This window comes from Salvelinus namaycush, chromosome 8 (genome assembly GCF_016432855.1).
Source record: "Salvelinus namaycush isolate Seneca chromosome 8, SaNama_1.0, whole genome shotgun sequence".
Classification (NCBI taxonomy): Eukaryota; Metazoa; Chordata; class Actinopteri; order Salmoniformes; family Salmonidae; genus Salvelinus; species Salvelinus namaycush.
Window position 1 is genome coordinate 64,102,793 of NC_052314.1, and position 6,840 is coordinate 64,109,632.

Here is a 6,840-nt window from a genome sequence, read left to right on the forward strand (position 1 = left end):
GTCATTGTAAATAAGAATTTGTTCTTAATTGACTGGCCTAGTTAACGAAATAAAACATAGAATTATGTTTACATTAAGTCTCTGCTTCTAGTGATATCTGTGTTTCTCTGTCTGTGGGACTGCTGTAGGTGTTAACTCTAGGGAAGTATCAACAAAATTACATGGGTAGTTGTGGCTATGCTAACATAAAAAAATATAACACGTTTGCATGCTTGTGTGTGTGCAAGTGTGCATGAGAGAGATTGTTACAGTGGTTATTGTTAAACTATTTTCTGCAGCACAATATAAATCATTCCATGTCTCTACATGGTCATCTTGTCCAGAGTATATCTCAACACAGTCCTCCTGCTCAGGGAATGGGACATGCTATTTGTGATGATGGACAGGACACTATCATACCAGGAAGATATAGATCATAGAGGGGAAGTGGACAACAAAGGCTAACTGTTAACATATATTAAATATCATATGTAACAGTCAAATATGAGCATTTGATGTTGTGCTTATACGTAACTTGACAACAAAGACTGACTGTCAAAGATTATTAGAACACACAGCAGCCCCAGACACACTGCAGCAACTCCAGAGGGTCTCTTCCACCACTGAACATGTACTGAATCACACATTATTAAAGATATTTGGTAATGTGTTTTACTGTTTTACTTTTACTGTGTGTGTGTGTGTGTGTGTGTGTGTGTGTGTGTGTGTGTGTGTGTGTGTGTGTGTGTGTGTGTGTGTGTGTGTGTGTGTGTGTGTGTGTGTGTGTGTGTGTGTGTGTGTGTGTGTGTGTGTGTGTGTGTGTGTTCATGCAATCTTACCTGAAGCAACAACTCCATCTCTTGGACTGGGTTTGAAGGCTCCTACGTTGGAATATAATTGGCCATCAATGTCTGTGTTCTTCATTGCATCAGGCTCATCGTCTTCAAATCCATCTGGCATTTCATAGACTCCCTTTGACATCTTAACACACTTGTGCTCAAATAAGGTAACTTCTACTTCTAACCCCAACTCGTCTGTAGCTGTGTCTTCTCCCTGCACTGTCCTGCGTCTGTGTGACTTTAGGTAGTGAAACTCTTTCTCAGTCAACCACAGTGAAAGGGAAATTGTGAAATCAACACAACACTGGCCACCATGTGACTCCACCAGCCTTAGTTTGATAATATACTACATGATATGACATTATATCATGCTATATGATGTATGTGTTAATTCACAGGGTCCCAATTTTTCATGTTCTAAAATAAATTGGGATCCTGTTAATTGACATATACACTACATATATATACATATACAACATATATATATATTACAGCACCCCCACCCTTCAAATGGAGAGCACATTATGGATCTCTGTATGTGAACGGTGGTGTCGGGGGAAGTTGTCCCTAGATATTGATCTTAGGTCAATTTTATATTTCTTCCATAAATGGTTAAGGTTAGGATTGGGGGAAAGTTACCTGATACTAGATCTGTACGTAGGGGAAACCTCCCCCCGTGTTGTGACCAGCCACCAATGGCCATGTAGGGGTCAATGTTCTATCTATGCTGACTGAAGATTTACTCAGAATGAAAAGCAGAAGTTCTGACAACATCTCCATAGTTCCAGTTTGACAGATGTAACAGAATAGAAAGAACAATAAAAACCCTTCACATGTTTTATGACAAAACATTCATGTTTCCACCCTGTCTTTCAGTACAACATAACATATACATACTGGTTACATCTAATGACACAACTCTCTCTGCACTGATTCCACTGTTCCACATGACATCTACCTACATGAACTATTATACAACTCTACAGCTCTACTCTATTCCACAGGAGGAGAGAAAGCATCACACAGATCCTTAGATACAGGGACAGAGTCAAAGGTGGCCCTCTGGTGGACAGAGTACTAACTACAGGTACAGCTGTAGTGTTGGTGACAGAGACCTGGGTGAATGTAGTACTAACTACAGGTACAGCTGTAGTGTTGGTGACAGAGACCTGGGTGGATGTAGTACTAACTACAGGTACAGCTGTAGTGTTGGTAACAGAGACCTGGGTGGATGTAGTACTAACTACAGGTACAGCTGTAGTGTTGGTGACAGAGACCTGGGTGGATGTTGTACTAACTACAGGTACAGCTGTAGTGTTGGTGACAGAGACCTGGGTGGACGTAGTACTAACTACAGGTACAGCTGTAGTGTTGGTGACAGAGACCTGGGTGGATGTAGTACTAACTACAGGTACAGCTGTAGTGTTGGTGACAGAGACCTGGGTGGATATAGTACTAACTACAGGTACAGCTGTAGTGTTGGTGACAGAGACCTGGGTGGATGTAGTACTAACTACAGGTACAGCTGTAGTGTTGGTGACAGAGACCTGGGTGGATGTAGTACTAACTACAGGTACAACTGTAGTGTTGGTGACAGAGACCTGGGTGGATGTAGTACTAACTACAGGTACAGCTGTAGTGTTGGTGACAGAGACCTGGGTGGATGTAGTACTAACTACAGGTACAGCTGTAGTGTTGGTGACAGAGACCTGGGTGGATGTAGTACTAACTACAGGTACAGCTGTAGTGTTGGTGACAGAGACCTGGGTGGATGTAGTACTAACTACAGGTACAGCTGTAGTGTTGGTGACAGAGACCTGGGTGGACGTAGTACTAACTACAGGTACAGCTGTAGTGTTGGTGACAGAGACCTGGGTGGATGTAGTACTAACTACAGGTACAGTTGTAGTGTTAGTGACAGAGACCTGGGTGGATGTAGTACTAACTACAGGTACAGCTTTGGGCTGTAGAGCTCACAATTACCTCCACAGAGTCTTTCAATGAGACCAGACTTACACCAACTTTACCTGCCATTTCCACTACCATCAGCTCTACCTTCTTTGAACAGCAGGTGGTCTTGCAGGCAACCCAGGTCACATTCTTGGCACTGGGGCCCACCACTGTAGAAGTGTTGAGGGTCCCGTCACCCTGCCATAGGGTGACGATGCCTCTCCAATTGACACCGATGGTGAGGTTAGCGGAGGGCTCTCAGTTTTAGGAGCTGCATGCTAACGGGCAGTCAGAGGAGTCCACTGATGTGTAATAAGAACTGGAGACTGCGTCCAAGTCACGCCTGCTCCCGTTCTACCCCCTGGCGCTCGAGGGCGCCAAAGCTCCCCAGTATTGTGCACACCTGCCATCATTATGCACACCTGCGTTCTCCCGTCACGTCCATCAGCAATTATTGGACTTACCTGGACTCAATCACCTCTGTCATTACCTTCCCTATATCTGTCTGGTTCCCCGCTCTGTTCCCTGCTTCTGCATTAATTGGTTTTTGTCTTTGTATACCCGTGTGCTGACGCTGTTCCTGTCCTGTTACCTCTCTGTTCTGCATTAAGTGTTCAACTCCCCGTACCTGCTTCTCATCTCCAGCATCGGTCCTTACAGAATGCAGAAGCCATCATATGAAGCATCTGGGAGTGCTGACGTTCTCGGTTGGTGGTGACGTCGGGTCCGGGGCCCGACACAGACGGAATCGGGGGTGCCTAAAGCCAGCTCGTCGAGCTGTCACGCCCTAGCTGGCTTGAGAGGCTTCTTGCTCCGGTTTGCTCAGAAGGTGCCCATCCCACATCAGTCCTAAGCCGGATCGTTAGGTTTTTACGCCCTGCCGGCTCGTCAGGCTGTTACGCCGGATCATCCGGATCTCACGCCTCGGCGGGATCGACAGGCCTTCATGCCTCAGCCGGTTCTTCGGGGTTTCACACCCAGCCGGCTTGTCCAGCGCCCGTGCATCGGCCGGCCCGTCAGGCTCGTCCAGGTGGGACGCCGGGTGGCACCCCTAGAGGGGGGGGTACTGTCACGCCAGCTCCCGCGCTCGAGGGCCCCAGCATTGCGCACTTCTGCCATCATTATGCACACTTTCCTTCCCCCCTTCAAGCGCATCAGCGATTATTGGACTCACCTGGACTCAATTATTGGACTCACCTGGACTCAATCATGTCATTACCTTCCCTATATCTGTCTGGTTCCTCACTCTGTTCCGTGATTCCTCATTAATTATCTTTTGTCTTTGTATACCCGTTTGCTGATGCTGTTCCTGTCCTGTTACCTTTCTGTTCTGCATTAAATGTTCAACTCCCCGTATCTGCTTCTCATCTCCAGCATCGGTCCTTAAAGTTCAAGATTTCCACCTGTTGTTTTCAAGGTATTCACATTCTCATACGCAGATTCATGGAGATCTATATCCGGTTTACACAGGCCAACATCACATGCGCAGTAGCACTCAGTGTGCTCAAGCAGCAACGACATTATTACATCATCCAAAAATATGGCAGACATTGGATGAATATAAAATGAAAAAAATTATTGGCCTCAAAGACAATTACTGAAATAATTTTATGCATATTTTTTGTACGAATGTGATGACAGAAGGGAGAGAGGATATGAGAAAAGGAGGCCATTTTAGAGTTTTGAAAGAAGACCCTTACCTTGCTGACAAGGAAGAGATGCAGGAATGCGTTGTTCAAGTCTGCGGCTCCAGTGGCCTCGGCCTCGATGGTCAAGGTGACGTCCGTTCCTGACAGGGTGCTGGTGGGTGCCATGAGGCTCACCGTACCATTGGCCGAGCTGCCCCCAATCACCATGTAGATGTTTACAGGGAATAAGGAAGTGATGCTGCGGTTGTTGGGGGCTCGGATGGTAAAGGTTCCTCTGGTTCCTTTGGCCATTTCCACAGTAAAGGGGACGGAAATGGTGGAAATCTATGTCTGCATCTACATGATACAGTCAACTCCTATACAGTGTATGTAATGGTGGTTTGGTACTGTTGAGAATGCTTTCACTAGACCTAAATGCTAAAATCTGTAGCAAGTAAGATGAATTTATTTGAACTGGAAATGATGAAAAGCACGTAGAGTTTGAACAAAGTTAAATGTACTGACTTCATGTTGTTTCTAATGATGTTTGAAACATAACTACTGGTACACAAGAAGTTACACACAGGAAATAAGTAAGACTTTTATTAATATGATACTAGAAACAAATAAAACATGCGTGTAGATGAGTGTGTGTCGGGGGGTTTGGAACAGAAAGAGAGAGAGAGAGAGAGAGAATGAAGGAGGAAGTGTTACAGTACGTTGTCATGGTGATGTTAAATCACTATCTCACAAATCCAGTTGAGTTTGCTGTCACATGACAAGTCATTCCATGCCTTTAGAGGACTCTGATCTATATATATCTCAGCACAGTCTTCCTTCCCAGTAGCACCTGCATTATCAGGCTGTGGGTCATGCCAGTACCTACAAGGTTAAAAGCCATCAGATATCATGGTTAATACCGGTACCTACGGGGTTAACAACAGTCAGATATCATGGTTAATACCAGCACCTACAGGGTTAACAACAGTCAGATATCATGGTTAATACCAGTACCTACGGGGTTAACAACAGTCAGATATCATGGTTAATACCAGTACCTACAGGGTTAAAAACAGTCAGATATCATGGTTAATACCGGTACCTACAGGGTTAACAACAGTCAGATATCATGGTTAATACCAGTACCTACAGGGTTAAAAACAGTCAGATATCATGGTTAATACCAGTACCTACAGGGCTAAAAACAGTCAGATATCATGGTTAATACCAGTACCTACGGGGTTAAAAACAGTCAGATATCATGGTTAATACCAGTACCTACAAGGTTAAAAACCATCAGATATCATGGTTAATACCAGTACCTACGGGGTTAATAACAGTCAGATATCATGGTTAATACCAGTACCTACAGGGTTAAAAACAGTCAGATATCATGGTTAATACCAGTACCTACAGGGCTAAAAACAGTCAGATATCATGGTTAATACCAGTACCTACGGGGTTAAAAACAGTCAGATATCATGGTTAATACCAGTACCTACAGGGCAAAAAACAGTCAGATATCATGGTTAATACCAGTACCTACAAGGTTAAAAACCATCAGATATCATGGTTAATACCAGTACCTACAGGGTTAACAACAGTCAGATATCATGGTTAATACCAGTACCTACAGGGTTAAAAACAGTCAGATATCATGGTTAATACCGGTACCTACGGGGTTAAAAACCATCAGATATCATGGTTAATACCAGTACCTACAGGGTTAACAACAGTCAGATATCATGGTTAATACCAGTACCTACAGGGTTAAAAACAGTCAGATATCATGGTTAATACCGGTACCTACGGGGTTAAAAACCATCAGATATCATGGTTAATACCAGTACCTACAGGGTTAACAACAGTCAGATATCATGGTTAATACCGGTACCTACAGGGTTAAAAACAGTCAGATATCATGGTTAATACCGGTACCTACGGGGTTAAAAACAGTCAGATATCATGGTTAATACCAGTACCTACAGGGCAAAAAACAGTCAGATATCATGGTTAATACCAGTACCTACAAGGTTAAAAACCATCAGATATCATGGTTAATACCAGTACCTACGGGGTTAATAACAGTCAGATATCATGGTTAATACCAGCACTTACAGGGTTAACAACAGTCAGATATCATGGTTAATACCAGTACCTACGGGGTTAACAACAGTCAGATATCATGGTTAATACCAGCACATACAGGGTTAAAAACAGTCAGATATCATGGTTAATACCAGTACCTACAGGGTTAACAACAGTCAGATATCATGGTTAATACCAGTACCTACAGGGTTAACAACAGTCAGATATCATGGTTAATACCAGTACCTACAGGGTTAAAAACAGTCAGATATCATGGTTAATACCAGTACCTACAGGGTTAACAACAGTCAGATATCATGGTTAATACCAGTACCTACAGGGTTAACAACAGTCAG